Below are 22,464 nucleotides of genomic sequence, written 5' to 3'. Positions count from 1 at the left end.
GCAAAAGATCGCTCAAGAAAGATTAACTGCAAAAATCCGCTAACTGCCCCACCCGAAAAAATTCGGACTTTCGCGATTCGTCTTTCTTGCGCCATGTGAGATAGTGATCATCATGGTGATCATATTCTGAGCTGAGCATACATATAGTCTGTTAATTTAGAAAATAGGTCCTACACCAACGGTGTAGCGACGGCAGGGGGGGGGGGGGCAGATGGGGCACGTGCCCTGGTCGCCACCCTTAGGGGGGGCGTAACTCCTATGGGAGTTTTGAAAGTCAAAATTTTCGCGCTTTGCGCGCAATTCCGCACACAATCATTTGAAAGATCAAATTAAGACCGATATTCAACTTCATTATGACCAAAATTAATGCGTGATTGGTCCTATTTGTGCAAATTTTCTCTTGCTCCGCTCCAAGAATTGGGGAGGGGTGCCATTATGTATCCTTAGACCTGGGCGCCACAACCCCTAGCTACGCCACTGTCCTACATGTCGGACTATGCACATCCTTGGTCAGGGGCACCCGATCTACTTTCGCCCCGGGCACCCTGGCCCAAAGTTACGCCACTGCCCCGGGCCCGGGTCCTAGGGGCCCCGTAAAAAGTAAAGAAAAGATACTTTACTGCGGGTTTGTAAAGCAAAAAAAAATGGACCTTCGGGGCCCGTAGATAAGTAAAGAAAAGACTTTGACACATTTTCTTTGCTTTATTATACGGGCCAAATAAGGCATCTTTTCTTATCTATTAGCCCTAAGGTATCTATTCTTTGCTTTTTACGGGCCCTCCTTACTTATTAAGCTTTTTTTAAACATGCTCACTGAGGTCTCTTTTCTTCCTTTTAATAAGGGTCCATGGCATATTTTCTTTGCCTTTTTACGGGCCCACTACGGTCTCTTTTCTTTGCCTTATTAGCTTTCATTACAGGATCTATTTTCTTTGCTCTTTTACGGCTCATAAAATGCAAACAAACGTAGCGGACCCGTAAAAACAAGTAAAAGAGACGTGCATTAACAATATAAGATAGCCTTTGACACACACTTTCTAAAAAATATTTCACTTGAATTATGTTACTGTCTGCTTTTGCCACAATGCTCTTCCTCGATATAATGGAGACTTCGAGAAATCAGGGGAATGCAGCTTAATCGCAACAAATTGCAAATTTTCACGCGCCTCTCGCGCATTTGTCCAATTCAACGGTTCATACTTGATCATTTTAGCTTCAAATTGGTTTTGCGAGCTGCGCGCGCATTTTAATCTTTTTAAAAACTTTTTTAATAAAATGTGCGCACAATCTTTAGTAATACAATGCAACATTTTTGCGCCTTCCTTACATGCACTTACGATCAAAATTTTTAATGCGTTTCGCGCACTCCGGTCTAAAATTTTGGTGCGCTCCGCGCGTTACTTCCGGCGATGAATAATTTGTCTTGAGTCTGTATAGGCGGAAGGGGGGGGGGGGATCATAAAACATTTGACCCGCGATAGGGGGGGTCTTCAAAAAATTTAGCCCACGATAGGGGGTGGTCGTTAAAAAATTGACTCCGGTCACCGACATATTCATACCCCCCCCCACCGAAGAAAATTACATCATCCTTAGCTCTGGAGGTGGACAGGACAATACAAATTGCACCCGAAATTGTGAATTAAGTATATGTTTGAGATTTCTTATGTTAAGGGGAGTAATTTGACACCAGTTTCGATAAACACCTGACCATTTTTAAATTTTGACCTCCGTGTAGGGGCATATGAAAGTTTTGACATTTGACCTATTCGACCTTATAACTCTTGAACTAAGCACTGTAGAAAAATATGACAATTTACTTTTTTATTCACTGTAATGAGAGGAACAATTTGAGATACATAACAACATGGTGGGGCTGTTTTTTAAGTTTTGGTCCTAACCTTTAACCCCTCATAGGAACCACAGGACAGGGGGCATAGAAAAAAAATGGAACCAATCAAATTGTTATCTTTTCAGATTTAAAGATGCAAAAAAACGTTGGTTCCACTGATGTAGCAAAAGAAAATCCCAAACCCATGGCGCCCTATACTATTCGTGACTATATATATGAATTTCATTGTACATTTCGTTTGGCTTACTTATTGTCATGATTGTAGCGTCCTAAGTTTTCCGTTAAAAAAATCACGGAATTGGACGTACAACACGGGAAATTACATTTTTGTATGATGTGACAAAAATTGTTAAAATATAGGAGAAATAAATGTTAAAAAACAATCATGAGTTGTGTGTGTCAACTTTTATGATAAAAATACTGTTTAATAATACTGATATATTACTATTCGTACCCAGGCATGAACCTCCCCCCATATCCCTCCAAACATCGTAACAGTCGTTCTATTATCGAGAGAATAGTCCAATCAGAGCATAATAGATCGCGATATTGAACACTTTATTGTGACATTAAACTCATTGTTTATACATTTTAAGCTTTATTCATTTAACACGGATTTATAAATTTTACAACACGGATTTTAACACAGAAAATGGATTTTAGAAAACGGTAAACTTGACTCTGACTTATTGTTTTGAGGTTAGCATTTGAAATATCAAAATAAAGTCGACGATAACCTTTAAACCAAATATGCGATTTGAATGGAATAAAATACCGATTATCCAAACACTTCAAAAGCAAATTAAGTATAATAAAAATCTCCATAATAGGGAATGTTAAAAGGTATTATAATGCAACAATTCATGTATTATAATTTCTTTAATATGTATTGTGCATTTTCATGTAAGTTTTGTATTTCCCAAACGTGTTGTTAGGGGTCGATTATAGAGGGGTAAAAAAGGGTGTGATATTTCAGATTCCTTAGGGCTCCAGCTTATTTGATGCAGTATGATCTCTTGAGTATTTTGACACCTGTTTTTATTGAAATCGGCCAAAAAACGAGGTGGTGCCGGCCAAAAACTTTATTCGGTCAGGGAGGAGGGTGGTCTGTAAATTGTCATTTTGCATCAAAAATATTATATGATGCCTTATTCTATTGGTGGTGGTGTTTTATATGTTATTGGTGCCAAAGAATCCATTTTAATGTTGCATAATATTTGGAGCATCCATGTTCTTGGACACGGCCATTTTATGTCAAAATTAGGGAATGAGGGCGCTTTCCATTAAACACGAATTCGCTCTTCCAATTGAAAATTTTGTTGGCATAACTATGAAGATAAGAACCTCCAGAAGAAATTTGTGCGTTTAACTTTTTTCGTTTGACCGTGGCCCTTTTTGTAATTTCAGGAATCCCTTTATTGAAATGTATCCGGTATGACAGTGTATTTACCCCTGTACATTTCAATGACAGCGTATCATGAAATGTTCAAATGAGTGTTCAAACCGAACCGTATCTATTGCACCTATGTTTATCTTCATAACACTAAATTTAACAGTTGAAAGAGCGTGTGCGTGCTGAGAGCAAAGCGCCCTCATACCCTATAATTTTGACATAAAACGGCAGATTGCCCTATGATCTTATTCAACTTTCAAAAAAAAAGAGAAAAAAGGCCCAGTGATCGCTACGCACAGGCACAACGCCTAGACGTTGATCCACAAGTCTCAACACTTTGAGACCATATTTCAACAAAATCGGAGCATTTTTCATTTTCAATTTTGCTACATGTGGAGCCAAAATTAGACCTATGACGTCGCAATGTTACCTTTTTTGCGCATAACCCCTTAAATGTAATCGTAGATAGGTCAAACTATACTTTTTCTGGATATACGCACATAAAAAATAATGTAAAATCTTATATTCTATTTCAATTGAGCAGCAGGCGATCAAAGGATGGGTCAAAAAGTATACAGGTGTGTCACACTAACAAATTTAAAAACAGCAAAAAAGTGACACGACATTAAATGGGAAAGCAAATAAATAATGAAATTTTATCTTTGCTCTTATATAACAAGACGCATACACGAATTTCATTTCTTTAAAAAGTTATATATATTGGGTACAATAGTAACCCCTTAAAGCATTAACATGGGATAGTAACTCCTTGTAAGTAACCCTAGCAGGGAGGGTAAATAACATGTTAACTGGGTGGGCAAATGCCCACCCAGTAATTCAACTTGCCCATTGCCCAAAAGTGCCCACCCAGTAAATTATTTTGCCCACAAAAATTGGGCACCATATAATAATTATCATAAAACTAGTACCAACGTGCATCTCTTGAAATCAACTTGTATTTTGAAAATGATGTTGAATAGTGAAAGTGATGTATCTTTTCATATACTTCTAGTGCCCGTTTCTATTCATCTTTGTGCATTCTTCTCCCGTGCATTATTTTCGCGAACTACCCTTCATAGCCCAAATTATATAAACCTGCACGCTAAACAATGCATTATCTGAAACCCGCACGCTAAACAATAGATTTTAGATAATACGTGCACGCTCAAATACTAGAAATACTACTAGTACTTTCACATAACTAATAACTTGTCTGTTCGATATATATATATATATATATACCATCAAAAAAGTACGAATATACATTCTGTGGTGTTAAAATAATTATAGGTTACAATGGTATGTTTTCATGCGCATGATGTAAATCAGAGGTTACAAATCTGAGACGAAAATACCTAATACCTTTAGGTATTTTTTACAAATTATGTTCTATTTTGCAACTATCATTGCCGTAAATTATGAATAATGAACCCAAATAAATCAAACATCAAATGAGAATAATCACGCGTCTCTTAATTAAAAGGGCTAAAAACAGGGGTGACACCATTACAAAATATTCAGCATTTTACAAATGAAATACATGTTGGCCTATATCTAGTGGGGCGTCAAAATCGATCGTTTCCAGGTTAACTGGTTCATGTTGTGTTCGAAACCACGAATATAATTGTCACAACATAAAGTCAATTGGTTGTAAACCATGCGTGAACAAGTTACCATACCATTGATAGCTAACTTATACAGTGATTGATTTTCTCGCTAATACTGGTCAGTGGCTGACGGTGTTTTTAAAATTTAAGATATTTTCCCTAATATTCAAACTAATATAATGAATGCAGCAATTAATATTGGCTATTGTTTTAATATACTCAAAGTATATGACGCATAATGTACTCGAGCTAATAATCGCACTTGCCATGGAGTTATTGCATTTAGCTCAAGAGCCGATAGGCGCGTGCGATTATCTTGACTAATGCATTGCACTCAGTTCATTATCCTTATCTTTAATCATCTGCCAATTTATGTATTCACCATGTTTACAACTTAAGAGTAGGAATAATTATCACACAGTACAAATGGTATAGGAAGCCAAAAACTAATATTATTATGAGCAATGTCCACACAAAACCTGAAAGAATTCTTCTGAGCCCATAAATTTGGATATTCTTGAATAAGATATGTTTTTGATTGATAGACTTGAAACATTATTTGAATCTTAATCCCGATATACATTGCTCATTTCAAGTCTTTGAGCACGCACAAATAGGTAATAGTAGGCCTATTATGAAAATGATTTCCTGCAATCAATCTAAACTTGTAATAATGTTGAAAGAATAGGCCTACGTGTTATTTTACACTATCATTACTTTTTACACTTTTCGACTGTGATTCTACATGGGTCTTTATTATTTTGTGCAACATTGGGGCCTATGTTATTTAATTCAATATAAGGATTGACAAAATAATATTTTAATTATAGTTGGGAAATAGGTGAAATATAATTGCCATATTCTTTGTTATATTATGATTTGTTTGTTCATTACTTTTTACACCTTTCGACTGTGATTCTACATCGGTCTTTATTATTTTGTGCAACATTCGGGCCTATGTCATAAGAATTGGCAAAATAAACATTTTAATTATAGTTGGAAAATATGTCAATATAATTCAGGATTTTCCATATAATTTCCTGTAATAATGTGTAAATTTGGATAAAAAGACCCAAAATTGGGCTGAAGATAGTTTAAAGTGCAGATTAAAATGAGAAGGAAAACTGGCATTCTGATACCGAAAATTACTGGGAAATACTTGTAAACATTGAAATTAGTAGTAATTACCTGGTCGAATACTGGTTTGGCAATATTCCTTTTATAAATTTTAGAAATATAGTTTTGTTCATGGTTTTTTCACATTTGTATAATTTCTTATCAAATAATTTCAATAAATTTTTGAATATGCCACTGGTCCAAAACAGACAAATTAAATGTATATTTCTTTAATCCTTGATGTGTGTCTGTGACAAGAATTTACAGAGCAAAAGTCAAACATTATTTCATTGTAATACCAAGTAAAACATTACCATTCCTATCTAACTTTACTGCTTTTTCCCTACCTAGGAGTAATGCTGAGTGATAATTAGTGTAAGATTTTTAAGTGAAATATAATACGATATTCAATTTTTCTTGAAAGATGCAACATGAATATGCTAATATCTATATAAGATGCATTTAGGTGCATGGAGGGTAAAGTCCGCTTTTCACATGAAACCCAACTTCCATGCAAAACCAAGTACATTTCCGAAAATTCAAACGCCTGGATGCCATTAATTATCACTGCCCACCCAGTAAATTATTTTTCCTAATATGAGGGCAAAAATAAATTAAATTGCCCACCCAGTAAATTATCCTTATTTACCTCCCTGGCCTATATGTCATTGAGAGTCAAAGATGCACATACGAAATTAATTTCTTAAAAATGATGAAGTAGGTATCATAGTGGCCCCTTAAACTTGGAATAGTAATAGTTTTGGTATTAGGCCGCAACTCACAGCGTTTTAATGGCATACGACGTCTGGAAATGGAATATTAAGCCGCTCCTCGGTTTTCGATCCTCGTTTTATAACCCTATATATAGGTGTTTATAAACCGAGGATTGGAAAACGAGGATTCGTTGCTATGCTTTTATACAACAAATAATTGCGTCCTTTGAGGGTTGATAGAGAGTAAATAGTGCGCTTCTCACTCTAATAACATCCCTATGCCCCTACTACGTCCATGGGAGCACACCGGGGACCCCTCCACCAATATTTGAAATAACCTATATGTCATTGAGAGTCAAAGATGCACACACGAAATTAATATCTTAAACATGATGAAGTAGGTATCATAGTGACCCCTTAAACTTGGAATAGTAATCGTTTCGGTATTAGGACGCTACGCAGTGAGTTTTAATGGCATACGACGTCCGGAAATGGAATATTAAGCCGATCCTCGGTTTTCGATCCTCGTTTTATAACCTTATATATAGGTGTTTATAAACCGAGGATTGGAAAACGAGGATTCGTTGCTATGCTTTTATACAACAAATAATTGCGTCCTTTGACGGTTGATAGAGAGTAAATAGTGCGCTTCTCACTCAAATAACATCCACATGCCCCTACTACGTCCATGGGAGCACCCCCGGGGACCCCTCCACTAAGGATTTCACTAAGTGCCATTAATTTGGAAAATATATTCAAAATAGTTTAAAGAATTGCTATAATATCACATAAATATCCAATTCCCATATAGGGTGTTCCAAAAATCAATATACAGTGAATAATTTGTAACAATGGTACATGTACAATAGGTATATACATGCACAATTAGCCTACATCAATAAACTATTTAACAATAGCCAGAGATCAATATGTCATCAGATTAAATCCTTGACTGTAATAATCTCCTTTGAGAAGATTTATTTTATAGATATTTCAAAGATAAAACAATTTAAAAGATCTATTTATGACAGATGAAATGCATGCAAAATTTAAAGCCCATTATATTGCATGACACACATTCCACTGCATTAATTAAAAGCTTGTTAAATCCTTAATTACTAAATTTATTAAGATTAACTAGCTAATTATAGTTATAGAAAGTTAAATAATAAAATTAACATCATGCAAATGCATTTTTACTCCTACTGAGGCAACAAAGTGCATACATTTTAAAATGAACACCAACTTCCCATTGGAATTACACAGAGCTCCTCCGCTTCCGGCTCCTCCGCTTCCGGCTCCACCCCTGACTAATTAACTTAATTAAGCTGTTCAAATTAATTTATTGATTTGTTAAACTGTATTTGTTATTATTTCATTTAATTAATAATTTATCTTCAAAATAAGACCAAAACCATTTCTTCATGATGGATTTTAGCAAAAATATAAGAATAAGAAGAGAAAATATTTTGGAAAATGTGACAGCTCCACCTTTTTTGGGTGCCCACCTCAAAAAACATGACCATATGTGATTGAGAGTCAAAGATGCACACACGAAATTAATATCTTAAATATGATGAAGTAGGTATCATAGTGACCCCTTAAACTTGGAATAGTAATCGTTTCGGCATTAGGGAGCTACTCAGTGAGTTTTAATGGCATACGACGTCTGGAAATGGAATATTAAGCCGATCCTCGGATTTCGATCCTCGTTTTATAACCTTATATATAGGTGTTTATAAACCGAGGATTGGAAAACGAGGATTCGTTGCTATGCTTTTATACAACAAATAATTGCGTCCTTTGACGGTTGATAGAGAGTAAATAGTGCGCTTCTCACACTAATAACACCCCATGCCCCCACTACGTCCATGGGAGCAACCCCGGGCTCCCCTCCACCAATATCTGAATAACCTATATGTCATTGAGAGTCAAAGATACACACACGAAATTAATTTCTTAAAAATGAGGAAGTAGGTATCATAGTGACCCCTTAAACTTGGAATAGTAATCGTTTTGGTATTAGGCCGCAGTTTTAATGGCATACGACGTCTGGAAATGGAATATTAAGCCGATCCTCGGTTTTCGATCCTCGTTTTATAACCTTATATATAGGTGTTTATAAACCGAGGATTGGAAAACGAGGATTCGTTGCTATGCTTTTATACAACAAATAATTGCGTCCTTTGACGGTTGATAAAGAGTAAATAGTGCGTTTCTCACTCTAATAACATCCCCATGCCCCTACTACGTCCATGGGAGCATCCCGGGGACCCCTCCACTAATATCTGAATAACCTATGTCATTGAGAGTCAAAGATGCACACACGAAATTAATTTCTTAAAAATGATAAAGTAGGTATCATAGTGACCCCTTAAACTTGGAATAGTAATCGTTTCGGTATTATGGAGCTACTCAGGGCGTTTTAATGGCATACGACGTCTGGAAATGGAATATTAAGCCGATCCTCGGTTTTCGATCCTCGTTTTATAACCCTATATATAGGTGTTTGTAAACCGAGGATTGGAAAACGAGGATTCGTTGCTATGCTTTTATACAACAAATAATTGCGTCCTTTGACGGTTGCTAGAGAGTAAATAGTGCACTTCTCACTCTAATAACATCCCCATGCCCCTACTACGTCCATGGGAGTATCCCTGGGGACCCCTCCACCAATATCTGAATAACCTATGTCAGTGAGAGTCAAAGATTCACACACAAATTAAATTTCTTAAAAATGATGAAGTAGGTATCATAGTGACCCCTTAAACTTGGAATAGTAATCGTTTCGGTATTAGGACGCTACTCAGTGAGTTTTAATGGCATACGACGTCCGAAAATGAAATATTAAACCGATCCTCGGTTTTCGATCCTCGTTTTATAACCTTATATATAGGTGTTTATAAACCGAGGATTGGAAAACGAGGATTCGTTGCTATGCTTTTATACAAAAAATAATTGCGTCCTTTGACGGTTGATAGAGAGTAAATAGTGCGCTTCTCACTCTAATAACACCCCCATGCCCCTACTACATCCATGGGAGCACCCCGGGGACATCTCCACCAATATCTGAATAACCTATATGTCAATGAGAGTCAAAGATGCACACACGAAATCAATTTCTTAAATATGATGAAGTAGGTATCATAGTGACCCCTTAAACTTGGAATAGTAATCGTTTCGGTATTAGGTCGCTACTCAGTGAGTTTTAACGGCATCCGACGTCTGGAAATGGAATATTAAGCCGATCCTCGGTTTTCGATCCTCGTTTTATAACCTTATATATAGGTGTTTATAAACCGAGGATTGGAAAACGAGGATTCGTTGCTATGCTTTTATACAACAAATATTTGCGTCCTTTGACGGTTGATAGAGAATAAATAGTGCGCTTCTCACTCTAATAACATCCCCATGCCCCTACTACGTCCATGGGAGCACCCCCGGGGATCCCTCCACCAATATCTGAATAACATATTATGTGATTGAGAGTCAAAGATGCACACACGAAATTAATATCTTAAACATGATGAAGTAGGTATCATAGTGACCCCTTGAACTTGGAATAGTAATCGTTTCGGTATTATGGAGCTATTCAGTGAGTTTTAATGGCATACGACGTCTGGAAATGGAATATTAAGCCGATCCTCGGTTTTTGATCCTCGTTTTATAACCTTATATATAGGTGTTTATAAACCGAGGATTGGAAAACGAGGATTCGTTGCTATGCTTTTATACAACAAATAATTGCGTCCTTTGACGGTTGATAGAGAGTAAATAGTGCGCTTCTCACTCTAATAACATCCCCATGCCCCTACTACGTCCATGGCAGCATCCCTGGGACCCCTCCACTAATATCTGAATAACCTATATGTCATTGAGAGTCAAAGATGCACACACGAAATTAATTTCTTAAAAATGATAAAGTAGGTATCATAGTGACCCCTTAAACTTGGAATAGTAATCGTTTCGGTATTATGGAGCTACTCAGGGCGTTTTAATGGCATACGACATCTGGAAATGGAATATTAAGCCGATCCTCGGTTTTCGATCCTCGTTTTATAACCCTATATATAGGTGTTTATAAACCGAGGATTGGAAAACGAGGATTCGTTGCTATGCTTTTATACAACAAATAATTGCGTCCTTTGACGGTTGATACAGAGTAAATAGTGCGCTTCTGACTCTAATAACACCCCATGCCCCTACTACGTCCATGCGAGCACCCCCGGGCTCCCCTCCACCAATATCTGAATAACCTATATGTCATTGAGAGTCAAAGAATCACACACGAAATTAATTTCTTAAAAATGATGAAGTAGGTATTATAGTGACCCCTTAAACTTAAAATAGTAATCGTTTCGGTATTAGGAGGCTACTCAGTGAGTTTTAATGGCATACGACGTCTGGAAATGGAATATTAAGCCGATCCTCGAGTTTTGATCCTCGTTTTATAACCTTATATATAGGTGTTTATAAACCGAGGATTGGAAAACGAGGATTCGTTGCTATGCTTTTATACAACAAATAATTGCGTCCTTTGACGGTTGATAGAGAGTAAATAGTGCGCTTCTCACTCTAATAACATCTCCATGCCCCTACTACGTCCATGGGAGCACCCCGGGGACCCCTCCACTAATATCTGAATAACCTATATGTCATTGAGAGTCAAAGATGCACACACGAAATTAATTTCTTAAAAATGATGAAGTAGGTATCATAGTGACCCCTTAAACATGGAATAGTAATCGTTTCGGTATTATGGAGCTACTCAGGGCGTTTTAATGGCATACGACGTCTGGAAATGGAATATTAAGCCGATCCTCGGCTTTCGATCCTCGTTTTATAACCCTATATATAGGTGTTTATAAACCGAGGATTGGAAAACGAGGATTCGTTGCTATGCTTTTATTCAACAAATAATTGCGTCCTTTGACGGTTGCTAGAGAGTAAATAGTGCACTTCTCACTCTAATAACATCCCCATGCCCCTACTACGTCCATGGGAGCACCCCGGGGACCCCTCCACCAATATCTGAATAACCTATATGTCATTGAGAGTCAAAGATGCACACACGAAAATAATTTCTTTAAAATGATGAAGTAGGTATCATAGTGACCCCTTAAACTTAAAATAGTAATCGTTTCGGTATTAGGACGCTACTCAGTGAGTTTTAATGGCATACGACGTCCGGAAATGGAATATTAAGCCGATCCTCGAGTTTTCGATCCTCGTTTTATAACCTTATATATAGGTGTTTATAAACCGAGGATTGGAAAACGAGGATTCGTTGCTATGCTTTTATACAACATTAACAAATAATTGCGTCCTTTGACGGTTGATAGAGAGTAAATAGTGCGCTTATCACTCTAATAACACCCCCATGCCCCAACTACGTCCATGGGAGCACCCCGGGGACATCTCCACCAATATCTGAATAACCTATATGTCAATGAGAGTCAAAGATGCACACACGAAATTAATTTCCCAAATATGATGAAGTAGGTATCATAGTGACCCCTTAAACTTGGAATAGTAATCATTTCGGTATTAGGACGCTACTCAGTGAGTTTTAATGGCATACGACGTCCGGAAATGGAATATTAAGATGATCCTCGGTTTTCGATCCTCGTTTTATAACCTTATATATAGGTGTTTATAAACCGAGGATTGGAAAACGAGGATTCGTTGCTATGCTTTTATACAACAAATAATTGCGTCCTTTGACGGTTGATAGAGAGTAAATAGTGCGCTTCTCACTCTAATAACATCTCCATGCCCCTACTACGTCCATGGCAGCATCCCTGGGACCCCTCCACTAATATCTGAATAACCTATATGTCATTGAGAGTCAAAGATGCACACACGAAATTAATTTCTTAAAAATGATGAAGTAGGTATCATAGTGACCCCTTAAACATGGAATAGTAATCGTTTCGGTATTATGGAGCTACTCAGGGCGTTTTAATGGCATACGACGTCTGGAAATGGAATATTAAGCCGATCCTCGGTTTTCGATCCTCGTTTTATAACCCTATATATAGGTGTTTATAAACCGAGGATTGGAAAACGAGGATTCGTTGCTATGCTTTTATTCAACAAATAATTGCGTCCTTTGACGGTTGCTAGAGAGTAAATAGTGCACTTCTCACTCTAATAACATCCCCATGCCCCTACTACGTCCATGGGAGCACCCCGGGGACCCCTCCACCAATATCTGAATAACCTATATGTCATTGAGAGTCAAAGATGCACACACGAAAATAATTTCTTTAAAATGATGAAGTAGGTATCATAGTGACCCCTTAAACTTAAAATAGTAATCGTTTCGGTATTAGGACGCTACTCAGTGAGTTTTAATGGCATACGACGTCCGGAAATGGAATATTAAGCCGATCCTCGAGTTTTCGATCCTCGTTTTATAACCTTATATATAGGTGTTTATAAACCGAGGATTGGAAAACGAGGATTCGTTGCTATGCTTTTATACAACATTAACAAATAATTGCGTCCTTTGACGGTTGATAGAGAGTAAATAGTGCGCTTATCACTCTAATAACACCCCCATGCCCCAACTACGTCCATGGGAACACCCCGGGGACATCTCCACCAATATCTGAATAACCTATATGTCAATGAGAGTCAAAGATGCACACACGAAATTAATTTCCCAAATATGATGAAGTAGGTATCATAGTGACCCTTAAACTTGGAATAGTAATCATTTCGGTATTAGGACGCTACTCAGTGAGTTTTAATGGCATACGACGTCCGGAAATGGAATATTAAGCCGATCCTCGGTTTTCGATCCTCGTTTTATAACCTTATATATAGGTGTTTATAAACCGAGGATTGGAAAACGAGGATTCGTTGCTATGCTTTTATACAAAAAATAATTGCGTCCTTTGACGGTTGATAGAGAGTAAATAGTGCGCTTCTCACTCTATTAACACCCCATGCCCCTACTACGTCCATGGGAGCACCCCCCGGGCTCCCCTCCACCAATATCTGAATAACCTATATGTCATTGAGAGTCAAAGATACACACACGAAATTAATTTCTTAAAAATGATGAAGTAGGTATTATAGTGACCCTTTAAACTTAAAATAGTAATCGTTTCGGTATTAGGAGGCTACTCAGTGAGTTTTAATGGCATACGACGTCTGGAAATGGAATATTAAGCCGATCCTCGGTTTTCGATCCTCGTTTTATAACCTTATATATAGGTGTTTATAAACCGAGGATTGGAAAACGAGGATTCGTTGCTATGCTTTTATACAACAAATAATTGCGTCCTTTGACGGTTGATAGAGAGTAAATAGTGCGCTTCTCACTCTAATAACATCTCCATGCCCCTACTACGTCCATGGGCGCACCCCGGTGACCACTCCACCAAGATCTGAATAACCTATATGTCATTGAGAGTCAAAGATGCACACACGAAATTAATTTCTTAAAAATGATGAAGTAGGTATCATAGTGACCCCTTAAACATGGAATAGTAATCGTTTCGGTATTATGGAGCTACTCAGGGTGTTTTAATGGCATACGACGTCTGGAAATGGAATATTAAGCCGATCCTCGGGTTTCGATCCTCGTTTTATAACCCTATATATAGGTGTTTATAAACCGAGGATTGGAAAACGAGGATTCGTTGCTATGCTTTTATTCAACAAATAATTGCGTCCTTTGACGGTTGCTAGAGAGTAAATAGTGCACTTCTCACTCTAATAACATCCCCATGCCCCTACTACGTCCATGGGAGCACCCCGGGGACATCTCCACCAATATCTGAATAACCTATATGTCATTGAGAGTCAAAGATGCACACACGAAAATAATTTCTTTAAAATGATGAAGTAGGTATCATAGTGACCCCTTAAACTTAAAATAGTAATCGTTTCGGTATTAGGACGCTACTCAGTGAGTTTTAATGGCATACGACGTCCGGAAATGGAATATTAAGCCGATCCTCGAGTTTTCGATCCTCGTTTTATAACCTTATATATAGGTGTTTATAAACCGAGGATTGGAAAACGAGGATTCGTTGCTATGCTTTTATACAACAAATAATTGCGTCCTTTGACGGTTGATAGAGAGTAAATAGTGCGCTTATCACTCTAATAACACCCCCATGCCCCAACTACGTCCATGGGAGCACCCCGGGGACATCTCCACCAATATCTGAATAACCTATATGTCAATGAGAGTCAAAGATGCACACACGAAATTAATTTCCCAAATATGATGAAGTAGGTATCATAGTGACCCCTTAAACTTGGAATAGTAATCATTTCGGTATTAGGACGCTACTCAGTGAGTTTTAATGGCATACGACGTCCGGAAATGGAATATTAAGCCGATCCTCGGCTGTCGATCCTCGTTTTATAACCTTATATATAGGTGTTTATAAACCGAGGATTGGAAAACGAGGATTCGTTGCTATGCTTTTATACAACAAATAATTGCGTCCTTTGACGGTTGATAGAGAGTAAATAGTGCGCTTCTCACTCTAATAACATCCCCATGCCCCTACTACGTCCATGGGAGTACCCCCGGGGACCCCACCACCAATATCTGAATAACATATGTGTGATTGAGAGTCAAAAATGCACACACGAAATTAATATCTTAAACATGATGGAGTAGGTATCATAGTGACCCCTTTAACGTGGAATAGTAATCGTTTCGGTATTAGGGAGCTACTCAGTGAGTTTTAATGGCATACGACGTCTGGAAATGGAATATTAAGCCGATCCTCGGTTTTCGATCCTCGTTTTATAACCTTATATATAGGTGTTTATAAACCGAGGATTGGAAAACGAGGATTCGTTGCTATGCTTTTATACAACATTAACAAATAATTGCGTCCTTTGACGGTTGATAGAGAGTAAATAGTGCGCTTCTCACTCTAATAACACCCCATGCCCCTACTACGTCCATGGGAGCACCCCCGGGCTCCCTCCACCAATATCTGAATAACCTATATGTCATTGAGAGTCAAAGATACACACACGAAATTAATTTCTTAAAAATGATGAAGTAGGTATTATAGTGACCCCTTAAACTTAAAATAGTAACCGTTTCGGTATTAGGAGGCTACTCAGTGAGTTTTAATGGCATACGACGTCTGGAAATGGAATATTAAGCCGATCCTCGGTTTTCGATCCTCGTTTTATAACCTTATATGTAGGTGTTTATAAACCGAGGATTGGAAAACGAGGATTCGTTGCTATGCTTTTATACAACAAATAATTGCGTCCTTTGACGGTTGATAGAGAGTAAATAGTGCGCTTCTCACTCTAATAACATCTCCATGCCCCTACTACGTCCATGGGAGCACCCCGGGGACCCCTCCACCAATATCTGAATAACCTATATGTCATTGAGAGTCAAAGATGCACACACGAAATTAATTTCTTAAAAATGATGAAGTAGGTATCATAGTGACCCCTTAAACATGAAATAGTAATCGTTTCGGTATTATGGAGCTACTCAGGGCGTTTTAATGGCATACGACGTCTGGAAATGGAATATTAAGCCGATCCTCGGTTTTCGATCCTCGTTTTATAACCCTATATATAGGTGTTTATAAACCGAGGATTGGAAAACGAGGATTCGTTGCTATGCTTTTATTCAACAAATAATTGCGTCCTTTGACGGTTGCTAGAGAGTAAATAGTGCACTTCTCACTCTAATAACATCCCCATGCCCCTACTACGTCCATGGGAGCACCCCGGGGACCCCTCCACCAATATCTGAATAACCTATATGTCATTGAGAGTCAAAGATGCACACACGAAAATAATTTCTTTAAAATGATGAAGTAGGTATCATAGTGACCCCTTAAACTTGGAATAGTAATCGTTTTGGTATTAGGCCGCAGTTTTAATGGCATACGACGTCTGGAAATGGAATATTAAGCCGATCCTCGGTTTTCGATCCTCGTATTATAACATTATATATAGGTGTTTATAAACCGAGGATTGGAAAACGAGGATTCGTTGCTATTTATTTTACCACAGCCTCGTTTTCCGATCCTCGGTTTATAACCTTATATATAGGTGTTTATAAACCGAGGATTAGAAAACGAGGATTCTTGTCTATGTAATTTACCACAGCCTCGTTTTCCGATCCTCGTTTTTCGATCCTCGGTTTTCAATCCTCGGTTTATAAACACCCGTAAATGAAGCCGTAATTTTAAGATGTAGTTTTAAGGTACATAACGCGCGCTGATAATTGTAAGATTTTTGGTCAGCGCTAAAAGTGTGCGAAAAAGGTGACATTTTTTGAAAAGTTTTATAGTGATGTGAAAACTCCCGCTGGGTCGGTGGAGATCTTTTTTTTTGTCCAGTCCTTTGTGAAACAAAAAGGCTTGTATATCATGGGTATTTGATGCCAGGTATAAGCAAAATATTGTTCGTTGTACGAGATTACAAAAAGTTGTAACCGCAATGAATTGTCATAAATGTCTAAAATCTTTGTATGATATGCTACAAAAGTAGGCAGCGCAAGGATAGTCTTTCATGTTTAAAAGTTTGGCATTTGTACGAAATAGTACATAGGTACTTCACAAGTTGCCCTCCTTTTTGTATGTTTCCTAAATATTTCATGTATGGAAAGAGGAAAATGATTTAGAAACAAACAAATGTTTTGGTAAAACAGACATTTTGGAAGTTCACATTTACTTCGTTCTCCATGTTTTATGTAAACCGATTTTCATTGTGAGGATCGTCAGCGTGCCCCCTGTGCTGGCTGCCAAATTAAGAGTAAATCAGGATGTGGTTGTGATTGTGTTTCAAAGTTTTTGATATTTTTTTTCCTTTTCAAATTATGCGATTTTGTGCTAAACTCCAGGGGTTTTCATGTCATAAATTTTGTACAAGTTTTCTTTTTAAAAATGCATTCAAAAATAGCATGTGCACTGTATTTTTGCATGGAACACAAGATTGCAATTTTTTTTGAAAACATTTGCTCCAGACATGTTACAACATGGTTGCTCAATGCTCACCCTCGGTACATGCACGCCTTTTATCTTGTGCCGCTTCCGCAGTACCTGCGCGTCGTCGCGTTACACAAAGACTTTTGATACCATGCATGTTTACAAGTCAGCGCGTCTCAGGTATGGTACAGCCACCACTTCAGCGCACACAACAACTTGTTTATAAATTTCTGATTGGATGAAACAAATACCTCGTGTTGTCGTGGGCAGTAAAGGATTGTGATTGGTTTAAAATAATTGTTTTTATTATAGCGAACATGTGCAGTAAAGCTAGCTTTTGAGATGGTGTATTTTATCATGATCGCCGATTTATTTAACCATGTGACACATACATGTGTATCTTCGTGGCGCACGCGAGTGGTTGTTTAGAAAGCAAAGTACATTGTACATGTTGATTTTTTTGTGATGAATATTTATTGTGTATTTCAAAACATTTTCAATGTTGATATTACATGCTTTATAAAATGTTCAAATTTCACAACTGGGTATCTTGCTTGCCTTCACTGGTTGATAAGAATACTTGTTGCTCATTTTTTGTTGCTAGTGTAGTAGATTTAATAACCTAAATTCAGAAATATTTTGTTTCCCCTTTCAAAATTTTTTTTCTTCTGGTCATTTTTTCCATGAAATTATGGCTCTCATATTTAAGTAGTATCTGTTTGGGTACTTCATGTTTTCCTCGGACTGATCACCCAAGGAACACGTGTTCACCCTCTTAAGTTGTGTTGTCCAGTCTCATTGGATATCAGATTTGGGTAGTCGCAAAAATATCACATGTCCCGCATTGTCAATTTTGTGCCAGATAAAGAAACTTTGTTTTTGGTAACTAGTAAAAGTAGATATGATGATTGTATGCATTGATGTTAATGTTGTTTTTTACAAATAATTATAACAAAAGCTCGGGGGACCTCGCTTGGAGGGCGAGGGGGTTATGTGGAGATACGGTCTTACGCCCCCTCCCTTCCTGAGCGGTGCTCCCTGGGAAAAAGGGATCATCGAGGCTGGTTCTTACTTCTTGTCTAAAATGAAAAACACGAATAAAATGTGCTCCTGATCTGAATCTGAAGCGAGTAGCTGAGTCATCCATTTGAGCTTAATTCTTCCCTTGTGGTGTCAACCTTTTAATCGCCACACTTGGATGAAAAAGATTCCATCATATTTGTATTGAAGATATAGGCCTACACTTTTTCAAATTTTTGGGCAGCCGGGGGGGTCAAGTATTTTATACGGCACACATTTATGGGGCACTTTTTAAATAACACGGTACTAATCGGTAGGCCTACGCTCGCATCCAGTGGTGGCGCTACGCCCCCCCTCCATTTGACCCCCCCACACTTTTGAGGCAAAACCCTAAAATCAGGTAAATTTCCACTTTTTGCGGCAATTTCCCCCTGAAATCACTTCACCCCATTCCCCATGTCCCCCCCCCCCCGAAAAAATTTGCCTAGTGTCGCCACTGCTCGTATCATAATAGACCATTTAAAGTTTGCAATTTGAGGACCCAAAATTTTGCAAGGGGGAGGGGCAAAGATTTGTTGACAGACGGGGAAAACAATTTTGGCAGGTCGGGGGGGCAAGCAATTTTGGCACACCATTTTGAAATTCCATCATCCCCCCATTAAAATGGACGTCATATAATTCTCTTCCCTTTATAAATTCGTTTCGCAAATTGCGTAGGTCGACATATAGGCCTAGGCCTAAGTCAGTGTTATACAGGGTGTATCAAAATGATTGGTACCGTCACTTTTCTGTGATTATGGGACAGGACTGCCACATCACAATGTAACATGGAATGCACCTAATTTATAGACAAATAATGTGAACGATTATAAACTGCAAATTGGGGTCATTTTACTGTGATCCGCCGCTGCATTTGGAAGCAGCAGGCTTGTCAATAAACATGAAAACGGATGGGTACCAATCATTTTGATACAGCCTGTACGCGGTTCAGAAACATTCGAATTGTGGGATCTGGTTGTTGAATAGTCTTACTCATCAGAATATTATTAGAGGCTGATAATAAAGTTATATTAAAATGAGTGGTAACTTCATATAATCTATAGGCCTACATTTCATCTCGAGTTGCCTATGTGGCCAACATGTATGCCATTTACTTGTCTCGTCTTGTCTTGTCTTCACAACAAAGTATTGTCTTTCTGAGTGTCCTGTTCTTTGCACTATTATACTACACTCAATATTATTATTGAGTAATAAAAGCATTTCTATTTTAAACTTTGGGGTAGGATATGATACAAATTTTATAACCAATTATTAAATTTCGCATTTTATAACAAATTATTAAAAAATTGATGTTTACTTTTTGACACTTAACATTTCAGTCCTCGAAGTATTTACAAATGATATGTATGCCTACTTAAAGTGTATGTAGCTTGGATGAAAAAGATTCCATCATATTTGTATTGAAGATATAGGCCTACACTTTTTCAAATTTTTGGGCAGCCGGGGGGGTCAAGTATTTTATACGGCACACATTTATGGGGCACTTTTTAAATAACACGATACTAATCGGTAGGCCTACGCTCGCATCCAGTGGTGGCGCTACGCCCCCCATTTGACCCCCCATTTGACCCCCCACACACTTTTGAGGCAAAACCCTAAAATCAGGTAAATTTCCACTTTTTTGCGGCAATTTCCCCCCTGAAATCACTTCACCCCATTCCCCCATGCCCCCCCCCGAAAAATTTGCCTAGTGTCGCCACTGCTCGTATCATAATAGACCATTTAAAGTTTGCAATTTGAGGACCCAAAATTTTGCAAGGGGGAGGGGCAAAGATTTGTTGACAGACGGGAAAACAATTTTGGCAGGTCGGGGGGGCAAGCAATTTTGGCACACCATTTTGAAATTCCATCATCCCCCATTAAAATGGACGTCATATAATTCTCTTCCCTTTATAAATTCGTTTCGCAAATTGCGTAGGTCGACATATAGGCCTAGGCCTAAGTCAGTGTTATACAGGGTGTATCAAAATGATTGGTACCGTCACTTTTCTGTGATTATGGGACAGGACTGCCACATCACAATGTAACATGGAATGCACCTAATTTATAGACAAATAATGTGAACGATTATAAACTGCAAATTGGGGTCATTTTACTGTGATCCGCCGCTGCATTTGGAAGCAGCAGGCTTGTCAATAAACATGAAAACGGATGGGTACCAATCATTTTGATACAGCCTGTACGCGGTTCAGAAACATTCGAATTGTGGGATCTGGTTGTTGAATAGTCTTACTCATCAGAATATTATTAGAGGCTGATAATAAAGTTATATTAAAATGAGTGGTAACTTCATATAATCTATAGGCCTACATTTCATCTCGAGTTGCCTATGTGGCCAACATGTATGCCATTTACTTGTCTCGTCTTGTCTTGTCTTCACAACAAAGTATTGTCTTTCTGAGTGTCCTGTTCTTTGCACTATTATACTACACTCAATATTATTATTGAGTAATAAAAGCATTTCTATTTTAAACTTTGGGGTAGGATATGATACAAATTTTATAACCAATTATTAAATTTCGCATTTTATAACAAATTATTAAAAAATTGATGTTTACTTTTTGACACTTAACATTTCAGTCCTCGAAGTATTTACAAATGATATGTATGCCTACTTAAAGTGTATGTAGCTTGGATGAAAAAGATTCCATCATATTTGTATTGAAGATATAGGCCTACACTTTTTCAAATTTTTGGGCAGCCGGGGGGGGGGTCAAGTATTTTATACGGCACACATTTATGGGGCACTTTTTAAATAACACGGTACTAATCGGTAGGCCTACGCTCGCATCCAGTGGTGGCGCTACGCCCCCCACCCCCCCATTTGACCCCCCCCCACACTTTTGAGGCAAAACCCTAAAATCAGGTAAATTTCCACTTTTTGCGGCAATTTCCCCCTGAAATCACTTCACCCCATTCCCCATGCCCCCCGAAAAAATTTGCCTAGTGTCGCCACTGCTCGTATCATAATAGACCATTTAAAGTTTGCAATTTGAGGACCCAAAATTTTGCAAGGGGGAGGGGCAAAGGTTTGTGGACAGGCGGGGAAAACAATTTTGGCATGTCGGGGGGGGGGGGCAAGCAATTTTGGCACACCATTTTGAAATTCCATCATCCCCCCATTAAAATGGACGTCATATAATTCTCTTCCCTTTATAAATTCGTTTCGCAAATTGCGTAGGTCGACATATAGGCCTAGGCCTAAGTCAGTGTTATACAGGGTGTATCAAAATGATTGGTACCGTCACTTTTCTGTGATTATGGGACAGGACTGCCACATCACAATGTAACATGGAATGCACCTAATTTATAGACAAATAATGTGAACGATTATAAACTGCAAATTGGGGTCATTTTACTGTGATCCGCCGCTGCATTTGGAAGCAGCAGGCTTGTCAATAAACATGAAAACGGATGGGTACCAATCATTTTGATACAGCCTGTACGCGGTTCAGAAACATTCGAATTGTGGGATCTGGTTGTTGAATAGTCTTACTCATCAGAATATTATTAGAGGCTGATAATAAAGTTATATTAAAATGAGTGGTAACTTCATATAATCTATAGGCCTACATTTCATCTCGAGTTGCCTATGTGGCCAACATGTATGCCATTTACTTGTCTCTGTCTTGTCTTGTCTTCACAACAAAGTATTGTCTTTCTGAGTGTCCTGTTCTTTGCACTATTATACTACACTCAATATTATTATTGAGTAATAAAAGCATTTCTATTTTATTTGGATGACAATTTAAGTCGAGCTTTTGCT

Source organism: Amphiura filiformis, chromosome 11 (genome assembly GCF_039555335.1).
Source record: "Amphiura filiformis chromosome 11, Afil_fr2py, whole genome shotgun sequence".
In the NCBI taxonomy this organism is placed as follows: domain Eukaryota; kingdom Metazoa; phylum Echinodermata; class Ophiuroidea; order Amphilepidida; family Amphiuridae; genus Amphiura; species Amphiura filiformis.
The sequence above is the reverse complement of the archived record's forward strand: the minus strand, read 5'-3'. Positions refer to the sequence as shown.